Source organism: Bos mutus, chromosome 7 (assembly GCF_027580195.1).
Source record: "Bos mutus isolate GX-2022 chromosome 7, NWIPB_WYAK_1.1, whole genome shotgun sequence".
Classification (NCBI taxonomy): Eukaryota; Metazoa; Chordata; class Mammalia; order Artiodactyla; family Bovidae; genus Bos; species Bos mutus.
In genome coordinates this window covers 67,638,814-67,655,757 of record NC_091623.1, presented here as the reverse complement: position 1 = coordinate 67,655,757, position 16,944 = coordinate 67,638,814, and positions in this window count along the sequence as shown.

Genomic DNA, 16,944 nt, shown 5'->3' with positions numbered 1-16,944 from the left:
GTCTCAGAATTGTCACTAGAGTCACATGAAGCCCCCACTTCCAAAAAACAAACAAACAAAAAATCTGATGGTTTGCACAAAGGATCAATTTCATTTTATTGCATATTTATAATTATCAAGACATTAGTCCAGGTGATAACATTCATTCCCACCCACATCAACCACTCTACCCCACCACACCAGTTTAAACAAGAAAGCAATCTGTCCACTCAAACTAAATGTTTTCCATTTTTTGCCCTCTTTCATAAACATCAGCATACGTAGTCAAGCACAGGCCAAGTGCCAGCCGCAATAAGACTCCACTAACACCAAGATGTGGGAGTTGGCTGTGTGCCTCTGAGGCTTGCACAGAATGGCATTAAGAGTAATGAACACACGGAGGGCCCTGCAGAGCACAACATGGTTTGTGTTTATGACTCATTGGAACACTGTGGGTATGAGTGAGTCTTCTAAATCTACATGTACTTGGTATTTTCTGGCTTTGAACACATACTGACTTACTTTTCAACACGTTCAGGCTTCTTTCCCTTTCAACTACCAAATCCCTATACTCCTACCCCATGTCTGTCCTTTCCCTCTCCTCTTTTCCCACAAGATATACTGTAGCCAATTTCATAGAAGTTTCCCAGTCCTTTTCTAAATGTCTCTGTCTTCTCGGGGCAGATGACACCTAGGGCTGGGGTTACTCTGAGGTAATGTTAACAAACTGAGAAATTTCAAATTCCATTGTATATTTAAATTATAATATCTCAAATATAGCAAATAGATGGGAAAACAATGGAAACAGTGACAGACTTTATTTTCTTAGGCTCCAAAATCACTGCAGATGGTGACTGCAGCCATGAAATTAAAAGACGCTTGTTCCTTGGAAGGAAAGCTATGATCAACCTAGACAGCATGTTAAAAAGCAGAGACATTACTTTGCTGACAAAGGTCTGTCTAGTCAAAGCTATGATTTCTTCAGTAGTCATGTATGGATGTGAGTTAGGCCATAAAGAAAGTTGAGCACCAAAGAATTGATGCTTTTGAACTGTGGTGTTGGAGAAGACTCTTGAGAGTCCCTTGGACTGCAAGGAGATCCAACTAGGCCATCCTAAAGGAAATCAGTCCTGAATATTCATTGCAAGGACTGAGGCTGAAGCTGAGGCTCCAGTACTTTGGCCACCTGATGCAAAGAACTGACTCATTTGAAAAGACCCTGATGCTGGGAAAGATTGAAGGCAGGAGCAGAAGGGGATGACAGAGGATGAGATGGTTGGATGGCATCACCGACTCTATGGACATGAGTTCAAGCAAGCTCTGGAAGTTGGTGATGGACGAGGAAGCCTGGTGTACTGCAGTCCATGGGGTCGCAAATAGTTGGACATAACTGAGTGACTGAACTGAACTGACTAATCTCAAATAAAAACTAAAGGCTTACTAATCAATGTATAAAAATGCAGCTTAATATTACAAATAATAAGTACCTAATAATTTGGTTGGAACAGTGACAGTCCTTAAAATACTGAAGAAACATTGCACATATAATTCTGTGTTTAAAATATACAGAGGAGCTAGGTACACTAAGAGGATTTGAAATTAAAGAGAATCAATATTCCAACCTTTACTATCATTGAGACTTACAATTTTTGTCCAGTATGAAAACTAATGCAACTGTTAACTTTGCTTTATAAAGAAAATAAACAAAATTGAAATGATATTGTACTGACTTGCATGGCTGGTCTGTTTCATATTGTGATTGTTATTTCTGCTTCTATTCTGCAGGTGGCCCAGGAATTACCATATTTTAAATAGTTCATAAAATAAGAAGGCAAAAATGACAAAATTTCAGAAATCAAGAGTACTACAACATACCTTTCCTTAGTAGGTGATTCAAATTATTTGAGTGGATCTTCTCAGTTAAATTGGATATATGTACATCTACCTAAGCTTTGGTTTATGTCTGTCTGATTTCCAAATGAAATGAAATCTGTTACTAAAAGAAAGGAAGTGACTAGAAAATTCACTGCTGTAATGTGGTTAACATTAGTCATTTAATAGTGAGGTTACTTCCTACTGAGCCCAGACTGAAAAAGCTATGATAATTTCTTTGCACATAATAGCAATGTACTAAATAAGGAACTGATTAGATTACAATTATAAGAGCCTTCACAAAGGCCTAAACATATAATTGGCAGGGTTCCTCCAAGTTGAAAGTGCTAATCTCCAATACTCCAATACACATAAGCTCTGGCTTGGCTTGTCTTGTTAGGTAAACAAAATGTGTCTTGCCTGTCATTGCCATAAAATATTAATGCACTGGAAGTCTCTAAACCTTGCTAAGCATAAGGCCTATTATCACACTTAAGAGCAAAGCAATCTAATAAATCGCTGGCTGTATAAAAACTCAGTCAGCTGGCAGAGACAGTAATCTCCCCAAGGGATAGTAAGAACCTCATCTTCAACTTCAGCAGCTGCAGTTCCAGAGAAATTATGTTTCTATGCTCAGTAAAAATACATTTGTGCTGAATTCTGTTATTTAAACTCTAATGGAATCATTAGGACTATCCATACATTATGAGTAATAGAAAATTAACTTAAAAAAATCTACAATGCTGTCATATAATAGTCACAGTATTTTTATTTGTTTAGAAGAGCTAACACCGATATAAAATGAAGCTGCTTATTTCTTATATCCATTTTGAAAGTATGAACTCCCTAACTCATACATAAAGTCATGTGTAAACACCAAGTAAACACCAAATTGGTTTACCAAACAATTTGGTAAACACCAAATTGATATCCTTAGTTGAAAACAACTTACTTGTTTGGCCCTGGTATGAGGTCCTTCAGGCAACAGATAAACATAAATGTGAAATGATTGTTATACACCTTAAAAACTGTTATAAAAGTGATGTTATACCTATCCAATCTCTGAAAACAATAGAAAGATGCAGTCTTGAATGGTGTGTGTGCTCTATGATCACTTCAGTCATATCTGGCTCTTTGAGAGCCTCTGGACTGTAGCCCACCAGGCTCCTCTGTCCATAGGATTCTCCAGGCAAGAATACTAAAGTGGATTTCCATGCCCTCCTCCAGAGGATCTTCCTGACCCAAGGATTGAACCCGCATCTCTTATGTCTCCATATATCTTTATTTACCACCCCCCCACACACACACATAAACATTGAATTACTTAAATCATCATATTTCCAAGTAATAGAGAAAAGAGGGGCAAATAGATTTCTTAAATAGTAATAATTGCTTTCACATATATTATTTTCATTTTAATCCCATAATAATCCAGTACAATAAGCAAAATTATCACGTCCATGTCAAAAATGAAGAAACATATCATTTGTCACTCAGTTGAGTCTGACTCTTTGCAACCCCATGGACTATACAGTCCATGGAATTCTCCAGGCCAGAATACTGGAGTGGGTAGCCTTTCCATTACTCCAGGGGAATCCTTCCCAACCCAGGGATCAAACCCAGGTCTCCCATATTGCAGACAGATTCTTTACCAGCTAAGCCACAAGGAAGGCCCAAGAATACTGGAAGGGGTAGCCTATCCCTTCTTCAGGGGATCTTCCAAACCCAGGAATCAAACTGGTGTCTCCCGCGTTACAGGTAGATTCTTTACCAACTGAGCTGTCAGAAAAGTCTTTAAACTTAGAGACAAATATGGGCACTTAACAAGTATTCCTTATACATATGAAAGGAATGTATAATGTTCTTAATAAGGCCATACCATTTTCTCTACATAGACAGTAACCTTGGCATCAGATAAACTAAAGAAAATTTTCATTACAATTAAGTGGGCATTATTTCATCATTGAGGAAGGTCTAAATCATAATGAATCCAAAGCACAAAGATCTTCAGTCCTGTGAAAAGTGGGTGTCAAAGTTACACACTTACCTAATTACTCTGGTAAGTTCTACAGTAGACACTGACATCAACCTCTCTGAATCCCTAGGACTGATTTCATTTGTTCAATCAGCACTCATCTGCTTTATATGCAGCATGAGTGAGCTGCTGAAGTTATAAAGCCAATGAAGATTCAATGCCTATCCTCAAGGTGGCAACACCTTTATAAAGAGAAGGGAACAGCTACCCACTCCAGTATTCTGGCCTGGAGAATTCCATGGACTGTATAGTCCATGGGGTCGCAAAGAGTCAGACACGACTGAGTGATTTTCACTCACTCACTCAAAGTGAAATTAGACTTTCCAGGTGGCACTAGTGGTAAAGAAACTGGTGCCAATGTAGGAGACATAAGAGGTGTGGGTTCAATCCCTGGGATGGGAAGATTCCCCGAAGAAGGGCATGACAACCAACTCCAGTATTCTTGCCTAGAGAATCCCATGGACAGGGGAGTTTGGTGGGCTACAGTCCATAGAGTTGCAAAGAGTCAGACACAACTGAAGCGGCTTGGCATGCACACATGCAAAGTGAAATTAAATAATGCGTCAGGTATGTTGACAATAGGAGATTGTCAACAGGTATGTACTCAATGAGAGACAAGATGCAAAAAATATATATATTCCTTCATTTTCTATGCAGGCTTCCCTGGTGGCTCAGATGGTAAAGAATCCACCTGCAATGTGGGAGAACTGGGTTCAACCCCTGACTTGGGAAGAGGGCATGGCAACCCACTTTAGTATATTCCTTCATTTTCTAAAAACAAATCTAACCTGGACTTCAAAACTTTATATGCCAATGTTGGCAAGAAGAGCATGAGCAGCCATATCCATATTGGCTTCTCTCCCCCTTGCTTTATTTGCCCCAGGAAAACTGCAGATTACCTTAAGTCTAGAGGATGGTGGCTTTTTCTGCTGTCATAGTTCATTCTGCGGCACTATGCCAATAAAGCCTTTACGCACAGACCAGATCCTTGTTGAGACTCCCAGGGAACAATCAACATAGTGGCCAGTTTCCACCACTCAAAAATGTTTTACTTTCAGGAGTTAACATCCAAGTGTGTTTTCATTCCCTACCTCCCCCCAAAAAACTTCCAACATCATTTGCTGGTTCCTCTCCTTTCTTTTGTATTCAGAATTGTTTTATCATTGGCCCTAGCTTCTCTCTCTTCCTATTGAGTAAAAGATCCAATATTTTCCACTTGGCTACCTCCTTTAACAATTGTGTATAATGGTATACAGCAACACTGAATGACTCATAGAGTCAGACTCCAGACTCCTGAAGTATAAAATGCTTGTATACCTATTCTAAGGCAAAAAAAAAAAAAGTTCAGAAAAATACAGTACCAGTCAGCCAGTTTCCTCTTACCCTGAAGATGAAGTCCATTCTTTTATAGGCAGCAGCAAATAAATAACAAGGTTGATTTGATGTATCCACATTTTTGAATTCTCATGTATATATGCTATAGATATATGTTATACCTATAACACAAGTTCTCAAAAAGCATGCGGATGAAGTGCTATCTAATACTTCAGTTATACCATGCTCTTTCATGATCCCATTTATACATATGTATATACTTACATACATATGTATATACATAACATTTTTTCTTCTGGAATGAAAATGTTGAATTTTCAAGGCTCAGTTCATTTGTCAACATTTCTATTAATTAATTCCCAACTTCTCTAGGCAAAGAAATCTCACTCTCCTCATTTCTATAGTATTTTAACATCATTACTTAGTATATTTGAAATTCAGTTCAGCTCAGTTCAGTCGCTCAGTCGTGTCCGACTCTTTGTGACCCCATGAACCACAGCATGCCAGGCCTCCCTGTCTATCACCAACTCCTGGAGTTTACCCAAACTCATGTCCATTGAGTGGCTGATGCCATCCAACCATCTCATCTTGTGTCGTCCCCTTCTCCTCCCTCCCTCAGTCTTTCCCAGCATCAGGGTCTTTTCAAATGAGTCAGCTCTTCAGATCAGGTGGCCAAAGTACTGGAGTTTCAGCTTCAACATCAGTCCTTCCAATGAACACCCAGGACTGATTTCCTTTAGGATGGACTGGTTGGATCTCCTTGCAGTCCAAGGGATGCTCAAGAGTCTTCTCCAACACCACAGTTCAAAAGCATCAATTCTTCTGCGCTTAGCTTTCTTTATAGTCCAACTCTCACATCCATTCATGACTACTGGAAAAACCATAACCTTGACTAGACGGACCTTTATTGACAAAGTAATGTCTCTGCTTTTTAATATGCTATCTAGGTTGGTTATAACTTTCCTTCCAAGGAGTAAGCATCTTTTAATTTCATGGCTGCAATCACCATCTGCAGTGATTTTGGAGCCCCAAAAAATAAAGTCAGCCACTGTTTCCACTGTTTCCCCATCTATTTGCCATGAAGTGATATTTGAAATTGCATCATAATTATCTGTTTACTTGTCTGTCTGTATCCCAGATTATATATTACATTTTGGAAGACATGTACTATTTCCAGTTCATGACTGTGTTCCCAAGAGAATGCAGTCTCAGCTTTGGAACACCTAGGATGACAATAACAGGGCAACAAAGGGGATGTTAAGTCAAAAAAACAGCCTATATCAAGATAGTGGCTGGGCCAATACCCCAGAATGTTGACTAACCATTCAAGTAATCCAGTTCAGTAGGGTGGATTTTCTCAATAGGAACCATTGGGTAATGGTGAAACTTGGCATCAGGCTAACAGCAGTATTTGGATCTAAAAGATTCTCCTGGGTTAAATCTAGACATCAGCTGGTGGTGACACCTAGTGTAGAGGCTGATGAATCATGATGATAGTATCTGCTAAGTTGCTTCACTCATGTCTGCCTCTGTGGGACCCTATAGACTGTAGCCCGCCAGTCTCCTCTGTCCATGGGAATTCTCCAGATAAGAATACTGGGGTGTATGGTCTTAGAAAGTGTTCTAGTTTCATTCTTTTACAAGTGGTTGACCAGTTTTCCCAGCACCACTTGTTAAAGAGATTGTCTTTAATCCATTGTATATTCTTGCCTCCTTTGTCAAAGATAAGGTGTCCATATGTACGTGGATTTATCTCTGGGCTTTCTATTTTTTTCCATTGATCTATAAACTCAAAATGGATTAAAGATCTAAACGTAAGACCAGAAACTATAAAACTCCTAGAGGAGAACATAGGCAAAACACTCTCCAACATACATCACAGCAGGATCCTCTATGACCCACCTCCCAGAATATCGGAAATAAAAGCAAAAATAAACAAATGGGACCTAATTAACCTTAAAAGCTTCTGCACAACAAAGGAAACTATCAGCAAGGTGAAAAGACAGCCTTCAGAACGGGAGAAAATAATAGCAAATGAAGCAACTGACAAACAACTAATCTCAAAAATATACAAGCAACTCCTACAGCTCAACTCCAGAAAAATAAATGACCCAATCAAAAAATGGGCCAAAGAACTAAACAGACATTTCTCCAAAGAAGACATACAGATGGCTAACAAACACATGAAAAGATGCTCAACATCACTCATTATCAGAGAAATGCAAATCAAGACCACTATGAGGTATCATTTCACACCAGTCAGAATGGCTGCGACCCAAAAGTCTACAAATAATAAATGTTGGAGAGGGTGTGGAGAAAAGGGAACCCTCTTACACTGTTGGTGGGAATGCAAACTAGTACAGCCACTATGGAGAATAGTGTGGAGATTCCTTAAAAAACTGGAAATAGAACTGCCTTATGATCCAGCAATCCCACTGCTGGGCATACATACTGAGGAAACCAGAAGGGAAAGAGACACGTGTACCCCAATGTTCATCGCAACACTGTTTATAATAGCCAGGCCATGGAAGCAACCTAGATGTCCATCAGCAGATGAATGGATAAGAAAGCTGTGGTACATATACACAATGGAGTATTACTCAGCCATTAAAAAGAATTCATTTGACTCAGTTCTAATGAGGTGGATGAAACTGGAGCCTATTATACAGAGTGAAGTAAGCCAGAAGGAAAAACACCAATACAGTATACTAACGCATATATATGGAATTTAGAAAGATGATAACAATAACCCTGTGTACGAGACAGCAAAAGAGACACTGATGTATGGAACAGTCTTATGGACTCTGTGGGAGAGGGAGAGGGTGGAAAGATTTGGGAGAATGGCATTGAAACATGTAAAATATCATGTATGAAATGAGATGCCAGTCCAGGTTCAATGCACGATACTGGATGCTTGGGGCTAGTGCACTGGGACGACCCAGAGGGATGGTATGGGGAGGGAGGAGGGAGGAGGGTTCAGGATGGGGAGCACATGTGTACCTGTGATGGATTCATTTTGATATTTGGCAAAACTAATACAATTATGTAAAGTTTAAAAAAAAAAAAAAAAAAGAATACTGGAATGGATTGTCATGACCTCATCCACAAATCTTCTCGAGCCAAGGATCGAACCCACGTCTCTTATGTGTCCTGCATTGGCAAGCAGATTCTTTACCACTAGCACCATCTGGGAAGCCCTAAAGATAGTATACCAGCAATGTAAATGAGAGACCAGAATAGGAGAGGAGACAATGAAAGAGCTGAACACTAGGACCAAGAGCTTTTCATTTGCATTCCTTTAAAATATTATTCATCAGTAATAATAGTAATAGTGAATAGTAGCAATTGTTAGTATTATCAGCAGTAATAATAAAGAAAAATATTTCCCAATGTACTCAGTGTACATTTCCTCATAGCTCATTAACCAGCATGAGGTAAATAAAATAACACACCCAAATATGTTAACAGTATGAATGAAGTGCTCAATGACAAACACAATACTAAAATGCTGTATTTCTTACTTTTCCCTAAAATATCTAATCTGAACTCCAAGACTCCATTTGCCCGTGTTGGCGAAAGGTCACTATCAGCCATGTTGGTTTAGTCTCCCTTGATTTCTTTAGTCCCAGAAAAATGGAAAAACACCCTAAGCCTTAAGCATGGCGTTTATTCCTAAAGTCACCTGATCCTTCTTAGTTGATTATTGTCAACTGGACTTTCTTGATTGCCTTAAATCAATAATTATACACTCCCTGGGTCTGAAAATGTTATCATACAAATAAAGTCAACAAAAAAAAGTGAAAATGGCCATTAGGTAGGACACCAACATTATCTATCACAATCTGATTAGAAAAAAGGTCCCGCAAAATATCAAGAAGAGACAGAAGTAGGAAGAATGAAAGATAAGTTATTTAAAATATTGAGAAAAGAGAAATATCAATTTAAGTTAATATATTAATTTTACAAGGAAAAGTAAATAAATATGGGGCAAGAAATTTTAGAAAAAATAATGACTTAAAATTATCAGAGTTAAAGAAAAATGTAAGATCTCTGATTGAAACAAAGCATAATGGCAAACTGGATAAATTAGGACAATTCCACATTGAGACATGTTATAGTGAAAATTAAGAACATCAAGTAAAATTAAAAGGATAAGTTCTAGAGAGGAAAATCCAATCACTCATATGAGTTAGGGAGAAGGAAATGGCAACCCACTCCAGTACTCTTGCCTGGAGAATCCCATGGACAGAAGAGCCTGGTAGGCTACAGTCCATAAGGTCGCTAAGAGTCAGACATGACTGAGTGACTTCACTTTCAATTTTCACTTTCATGCATTGGAGAAGGAAATAGCAACCCACTTCAGTATTCTTGCCTGGAGAATCCCAGGGACAGAGGAGCCTGGTGGGCTGCCACCTATGGGGTTGCACAGAGTCAGACACCACTGAAGCGACTTAGCAGCAGCAGCATATGAGTTAGAATCAGATTGACACTGAAATTCCCAAGGACAGTATTACAGTCAAGAAGACAATGAAGTTATAATTTCAAAGCATTGAAAGAAAAGTACATTATACTCAACATCCAATTAAATAGTTTCTCTATATGTGAGTGTGAAATAAAATGTTATTGGCACATTATTGATTCAAAAAGTTTATCACACCAAAACCCCTTTGATATGTTCTCCAGAAAGTAAAGATTCTACTACTTTACTTACCCAAAACTTTTACTTTTAACTACCCTAAAAAGGATGCTGCAAATACAAGGGAACTAAAGGTGAATAAATAACTTAGGGAAATATTTTATTATTTAAAATAGCAATGATGATAAGAAAAATTTTAAAAGGAAGACAATATTCCTAACAATCAAAAATTAAAACTATAGGTGATGTACACATGGAGGGTTTGTTACTGTTTAACCTATTGAAATCAAATTTATGAATATTTATAAGCTAAAAAACTAAGCAAAAACAAGACTTAAGCATAAGATTTAATAAAGAGTAAAACCATTTTCAAACCAATAGAAAAAATTCTTTATAATCAATGGATATTAAGAAAATAGAAAAAAGCCTTTGAATAAATTTAAAAAATAGAATACATTGTCAGAAGTAAATTCCAGTATAATAGTAATTAAAAGAACTGTAAATGTCTGTTATCATTAGTTAAAAGACTTGCTGATGGAATTTTTTTTAAGAGTCAGAAATACTAAACAGGAAAACACATGAAGTCTGAAAGTTGAGGGACAGAAAAAAGTGACTTCATTCATGTGGGAACCAAGGGAAAGCAAGAATCAAACAAAATAATTTAATAAATTAAATAATTTAATAAAAATTACCATGAGAATAAAAAGAGATGTTATATATTTATTGGTTATCTATAATCATCATGAGTCTATCTCCATATAATAGTACAGCTGAAAATACTACATAATAACTTCTCACAAAACTGCAAGGAAACATGAATAAGTCAACAATTGTAATTGGAGGTTATTTCACTTATTAAATAATGCATGCACACGTGTGAATGCTCAGTCATGTCCCACTCCTGCAACTCCATGGACTGTAGCCTGACAGGCTCCTCTGCCCATGGGATTTTCCAGGCAAGAGTTCTGGAGTGGGTTGCCATTTCCTACTCCAGGGCATGTTCCCTACCCAGAGGTCGAATTCATGTCTCCTGAGTCTCTTGCATTGGCAAGCAGATTCTTTACCACTTGAGCCATCTGGGAAGTGGTATTAAATAATAACTGGCATTAAATCAGAGACCAAAATAAAAGCAAATAGATTTCTTACAGATTAAAAAAAGAAGCTCCAAGTAATAAACTTTATATCAACAAAGACTATGAATTTTTTAAACCAAAATCAGAAAATTTAGAAAATTTACCCTTGTAGAAGGCCACGAAGTCTCAATAAATTCCTGTGTGTGTGTGTGTGTGTGTGTGTTAGTCATTCAGTCATGTCCAACTCTGTGACCCCCATGGACAGTAGCTCACCAATAAATTTCTAAGAATCAATATTGTACAGCCTTTATCAATGAAGCAGTATAATTATAAATCAATGGTATAGAGATAGCTAAAATATTACTAAAATATTAATGTCTAAAAGAAAATACTTCTCAATAACCCTTTGATTCAACATGGAATTATGAAACATGGAATTAGAGCAGAAAGATAGAGATAGCCCTATATTTTAAAGTTTGATCATGCTTAAAGCTATATTGGAGTTAGAGTTGACTATAATCTCAATATGAACTGATAAAACTGAAAACAGACATTAAACAAACAGCAAATTAGAATTAACACATTTTTTAGTGCAAGTACAGTATCCAAAAAAAGTTCAGACTTCTTTCTGAATACTGTAATCTGTATTAGATGGCACAGTATAAGAACTACTAGGAAAAATATTTTATCACACAAAAAAAAGGGCACCAGGATGGAAATATTCCTGGGTTCAGCATCTTAGTCAGATGATTAGGAGTTTAGGGCAATGAAAAAAGTACAAGCACACTGATCCTCAAATCTATTTCAGGAGTTGCTATCTGCACAGACATGGCCTATAGACAGATGGTCCATGTTACTCAAAGGGGTAAAAGTGAGACCAATGTCTGGGAATTTCAGTAGGCAGAAATAGTAAGATTTTTTTTTTAAGATATTCTTAACTGTAAAAAGCGGATTAAAAACAATTGCTCAAAATAGTTAGAAACTTATGACAAAGGATGTTCAAGCAGAGGTGACCTCGCAATGCAATAGAAGGAACTCTATTGTAGAACAGGACATCTATGCCCCCTGGGGACTCAAAATTTCTCAAGTTCTCTGTTTTTACAATAAAAATATCAACCTTGAAAAGTGGTTTTATATGCAAGGAAATGGTGATTTCTACTGAAATTTAACACTTTCTTATTTCTGGTCAGTTATCTTTTAGTTCACAATCTTAATGACGTGAAGTGATTTTGCCTATAATACTTTTAGCCCTGATTTACCCCTCTCTACCACAAGTAGAGTGCTAGGCACTTGTGTGTCTTTCTTTCGCAATAGTGTGTGTGTGTGCTCAGTTACTCAGTTGTGCCAACTTTTTGAGACCCCATGGGCTATAGTGAAAGACTGTGAATTCTTGTTTCTACCATCAACATTGGCTGCTTCTTAGAAAATGCTCATGAGAGAAGGTTTCCAGTTTGCAAAGACAAGGTGAGATGTCTTTTAGTAAATATCTTCAACAATATGAGCTTGAGCAGCAAGAGATGAGGTATCCCTCAGTGAAAAACAAAAGAGAAATTGCAGCATAAACCATGTAGAACGCACATAAGAAAGGCAATACTCTCATTCATCTGTTAATATATTTATCCATGTACCATGTAAATGACACTATGCATAATAATGAAGAGCATGGCATGAAGCTTGCCTGTGTGGGTATAACTCCTACTTCTGACACAGGAGAGTTGTATAAAACTTTAAACAAGTTGGTAGATTACTCTATATTTCAGTTCCTTGGTTTGTGAAGGATAATAACAGTACTTCCTGGGTTGATGTGAGGATTAAATGATGATAGATAGAGAACACAAGAACAATAGATTACAAGGCACCTACAGATACACAGTGCCTAGAACAGAGAGACTGGCCAATGTGCTAAGTGTTAGATGTTACTATTAGTTTCCAGGTACTGTGCTAGCTGCCAGCAATACAATATTTGATAAATGAAATGTAGTTTAAGATCATATCATACAAAGTATGATAGGGCAGATTATAGAATCTTACTTAATCCTAAAAATACAAGGGAGCTGTTTAAAGCTTTGAAATGGGCAGGTCAAATGGTCATCTTTGTTTATTCTAAAGATTATTCTGGCTGCAGTGAGATGAATGGATTGATTAGGGAAGGGGATAAGTGGACACAAAGAGAGACAAGTGAAATGTATTAAATGCCAAAACCAGTGGCAAAGGAAGGTTGAAAATTTCTTCTTTTGTGAAAACTTGTTGTGTGTCTGTCTGTGTGTATGTCTCTGTATGTGTGTTTATCGTGACTAAATTATCTGTGGGATCAACTCTGCATTAAGAACTAGAATAAATAATCCTCTGAACTTTGCAAAGTTTATAACTTTCAAGAATTAATTTCCTCTTTTCATAAAATATATATGCACAGCATTTTCGTGGGAACTAAATAAAAAACTATGCAAAAAAAATATCTTTTTAACCTTAGAGCCCAATGTAAATATTCTAGCTGTCATAATTATGTGGGGATGTGGGAGGGGAAACTAAATCTCAAGTTCTCATCTAGGATGTTTATTTTCCCAAAGGAAAAGCATAAAGATGGAAATGTGATATCAGGAGGTAAGAAGTTGTGTGATTAATATCTGTTCTTACAAACCAAGTTTTTCCTCTAAGAATGTCCTTCATCTGGAATGATGTTTCAAGGTTCCCTATCTCTGACCAACTGCTTCTATGTATTCAGCGCACTCCTTCATGACTCTAATTCTTACAATTTTACCCCTCTAGGACAAGATCCATCTGTTTTTTGGCTTTTCCTCACTGCTGTCATGTCCTCATATCTCTCTTTGAACCCAGCTTAAATTCCATGGTCAATCAGCATAATTATTTCTGTGCACCACCTCCCCACTCATTTCATCATATGGCCCTCGGAAAATCTCAACCTAGTTAAACTGAACCATTCGCATACACTTCTCTCATTCCTGTGAGCTGAATACACGAACAGCAAAACCACACTGACTGGACTCTGGACTCATTCTGTAATCATGATTACTAACTATAACCTATTCCACTTCCCTTCATCTACTCCCTCTCCCATTCTTCTAGACTACTGTCTCCTGGTTGAGCCTCTGTTCAAATTCCAACTCTTCTGCCTTCATCCTTATCCTCAGTTTCTGTCCATTTCACTGAGGAAAGGAACAAACCAGAGGACAACTTAACAGAATCTGCAACCCCACCACCCTTTAACACACATCTGTACCCATACCTTCCACCTTCTTTCTTGTCACTACAAAGTGACACTCTGTCCAAATTAAAGCTGGTCTCTCCCTTCATGCACTGGATCCCAACCTCACTGGCTACTCCAGGACATTGCACAACGCTCCTTCACTGCCCTACTGTCATTGTTTTTCCTCACTCTACTAGATGACTGCTATCAGCACACAGACATTCCAAAATCTCTCCACTGCACATCATCCTCCAGAGTCTGTCCTATTTTTCTGCTCCCCTGCATGAGGACACTGTTCTAGAAAGTTGCCTCTATCTCCCCATCATTCATATATATTCTCTTTTCTCTCTCCATCCCTCTCTCCCTCCTCTCCCTCTTTCCCTCTCCTTCCTTTTCTCTCTCTCTCTCTCTCATACACATACACACATCAGTTTTCCCCATCAGTATACAAACATCTTATTATTTCTTCCACTGCTAAAAGAAAAAGGAAAGTGAAAGTGAAGTCACTCAGTCATGCCTGACTCTTTGCAACCCCATGGACTGTAGTCTACTAGGCTCCTCCATCCATGAGATTTTCCAGGCAAGAATACTGGAGTGGGTGGCCATTTCCTTCTCCAGGAGATCTTCCCAACCCAGGGATTGAACCCAGATCTCCTGCATTGTAGGCAGATGCTTTACCATCTGAGCCACCAAGGAAGGAAAATCCCCACAATCCTTCCAGCAAAACGTTCTATTTCTTGTTCCTGGGAGTAAATTCTCAGGACTGGTATTTGATATAATATGTCCAATTTCTCTCTTCTTTATTTTCCTAAGAATTCTTATACTTCTGCGCCTACCACTTCAACTTAATGTTCTTATCCAGCTCACAAGTGACCTCCATTTTGCTAAATCCAATAGCTCATTCTCATATTACTTATCCATAACAGCAGCATTTTATACTTTGCTATTTAGCAATCACCCCAAACTGGAAATTTTGGACTCAGCCTTTGTTTGGGTCCTCTTACCTTATGGTCATCTTGTCATTCTGACTACCTGTATGAAACAACCATCTCCCCATTAAAGAAGATCCTATCTTCTTTATCCTACTTATTTTTTTCCCTATGGCATATGTTACCATTTGACAGACTATGCATTTACTTGTTTGTTTATATTTCATAGCCCACCATTAGAATGTAAGTTCCACAAGGTTATAACTTTGTTTTATTCATCCTTACATTCCCAGTGCCTACAAATGTGTTTGACATTTAGAAGGTGTTCAGCAAGTTTTATTGGAATAAATGAGTGAAATATTTAAGTTTAGGAAATTTTTCAGAAGAGGAAAATACTTATTTATATAGCAACACAAATCAAACAGGTCAACCAGCCCCAACAAATATTCTACACAAGTATTTTTTCATTTGTAGTATTTATAACTTGTCTATATCCAAAAAGTGATACGAGGTAGCTGTAATGTTGATAGCACTGCTATTTATAAACTGAGTGCAGAGTTATTCTGTCTGTCTCTTATGAAGGAAAAACAAGGTTAATTCTTTTCATAAAATATGGGCAAACCTTCCAAAAGGGGGGAGAAGGAACAGATTAATATGGCTTTCTTCAAATGGTAACTGCTAGTAATTTAATTTTTTTAATATATTTAAGAAACATCAAGTGGGCAGGGCTAAAGTTGAGAGATATTTGAGTTAGAAACCAAGAGGATTTTTTGATTACAGAAGTGAAGACGTAAAGTGAGCCTTTGCTCTCTTCTTTGATATACCTATGCTTGCTTCTAGTTTTACTAGCTCAAAAGACAACTCCACATACATGAAATATAAGTATTGAAATTTTCATATTATAAAAAAGTCCTTTTAAAGTCTTACTGTTATCACTTTGGCATAAAAACAGAAGTTTATCCCAATTTTAAAATAGTTAAATTAGTCAAGACATTAAATATCTCCACCTGGCATTTATTTGCCTAATAAAAATTTTACCCTATAAAATAGCGATATCTTTTCGTTTCTAGTAAGAAAGTAACTTTCATGATGAGACTGGCTAGCCTCTGGAACAAATTTTCCATAGAAGTAGAGAAGGTTTTGAGGCGATTAAAATAAAACCATACAAAACAGTGGAAAATGTATTATATTATGAGGAAAAATGCCACCCAGTTCCCTGGAGGCTGCAGCCCAGAGCTGAATAGGCCTTTTCAATCTCCAGCCATTATGATTCTACGTAACTACTCTGAGAAGAGATGAAAGCAGAGGTTTTTCTATCCATGTTGAGTTCCTATTAGCCCCTTGAGGAAATAGGGGTTTTGCAGAAAGTGTGAGTTCTGTTACTGAAATGACCTTGTTTAATTTCTTAATAAAACAGGCAATCTAATAATAGCTACACGTTATACTACTAACAAAGCTGCAAAATTACCACAAGTTAGAATAATTTTCCTTCGCTTGGGTGGCAAAATCCTTCAATGTCCTTGTTCCTCTTTTTCTAACTTGCCACCCCTTTTATAATCTATATTTGCTCTTTAATATTGATTTTACATTTGATTCCAATCATCCTGTTACAAAGCTGCAGTGTGAAACTGAAAGATTCAAAAGGGAAACAGGACATAGCTGCCACCCTACCATGAGTGAGTCCACTGAATTATAAATTTATCCTGCATTTAATTACTCAAGTAGATGATGCAAGGATAAGATCTCCAGAGTGTTGTACTATCATGAGTGATTTGAGTTTGCTTGCAATAATAAGCTTTTCTACAGCTAAGCCAAGAGGTTAAAAGTATACATAGAACTTCAAGGCAAGCATTGTTTTTAAATAGCTGCAAAACCAAGAG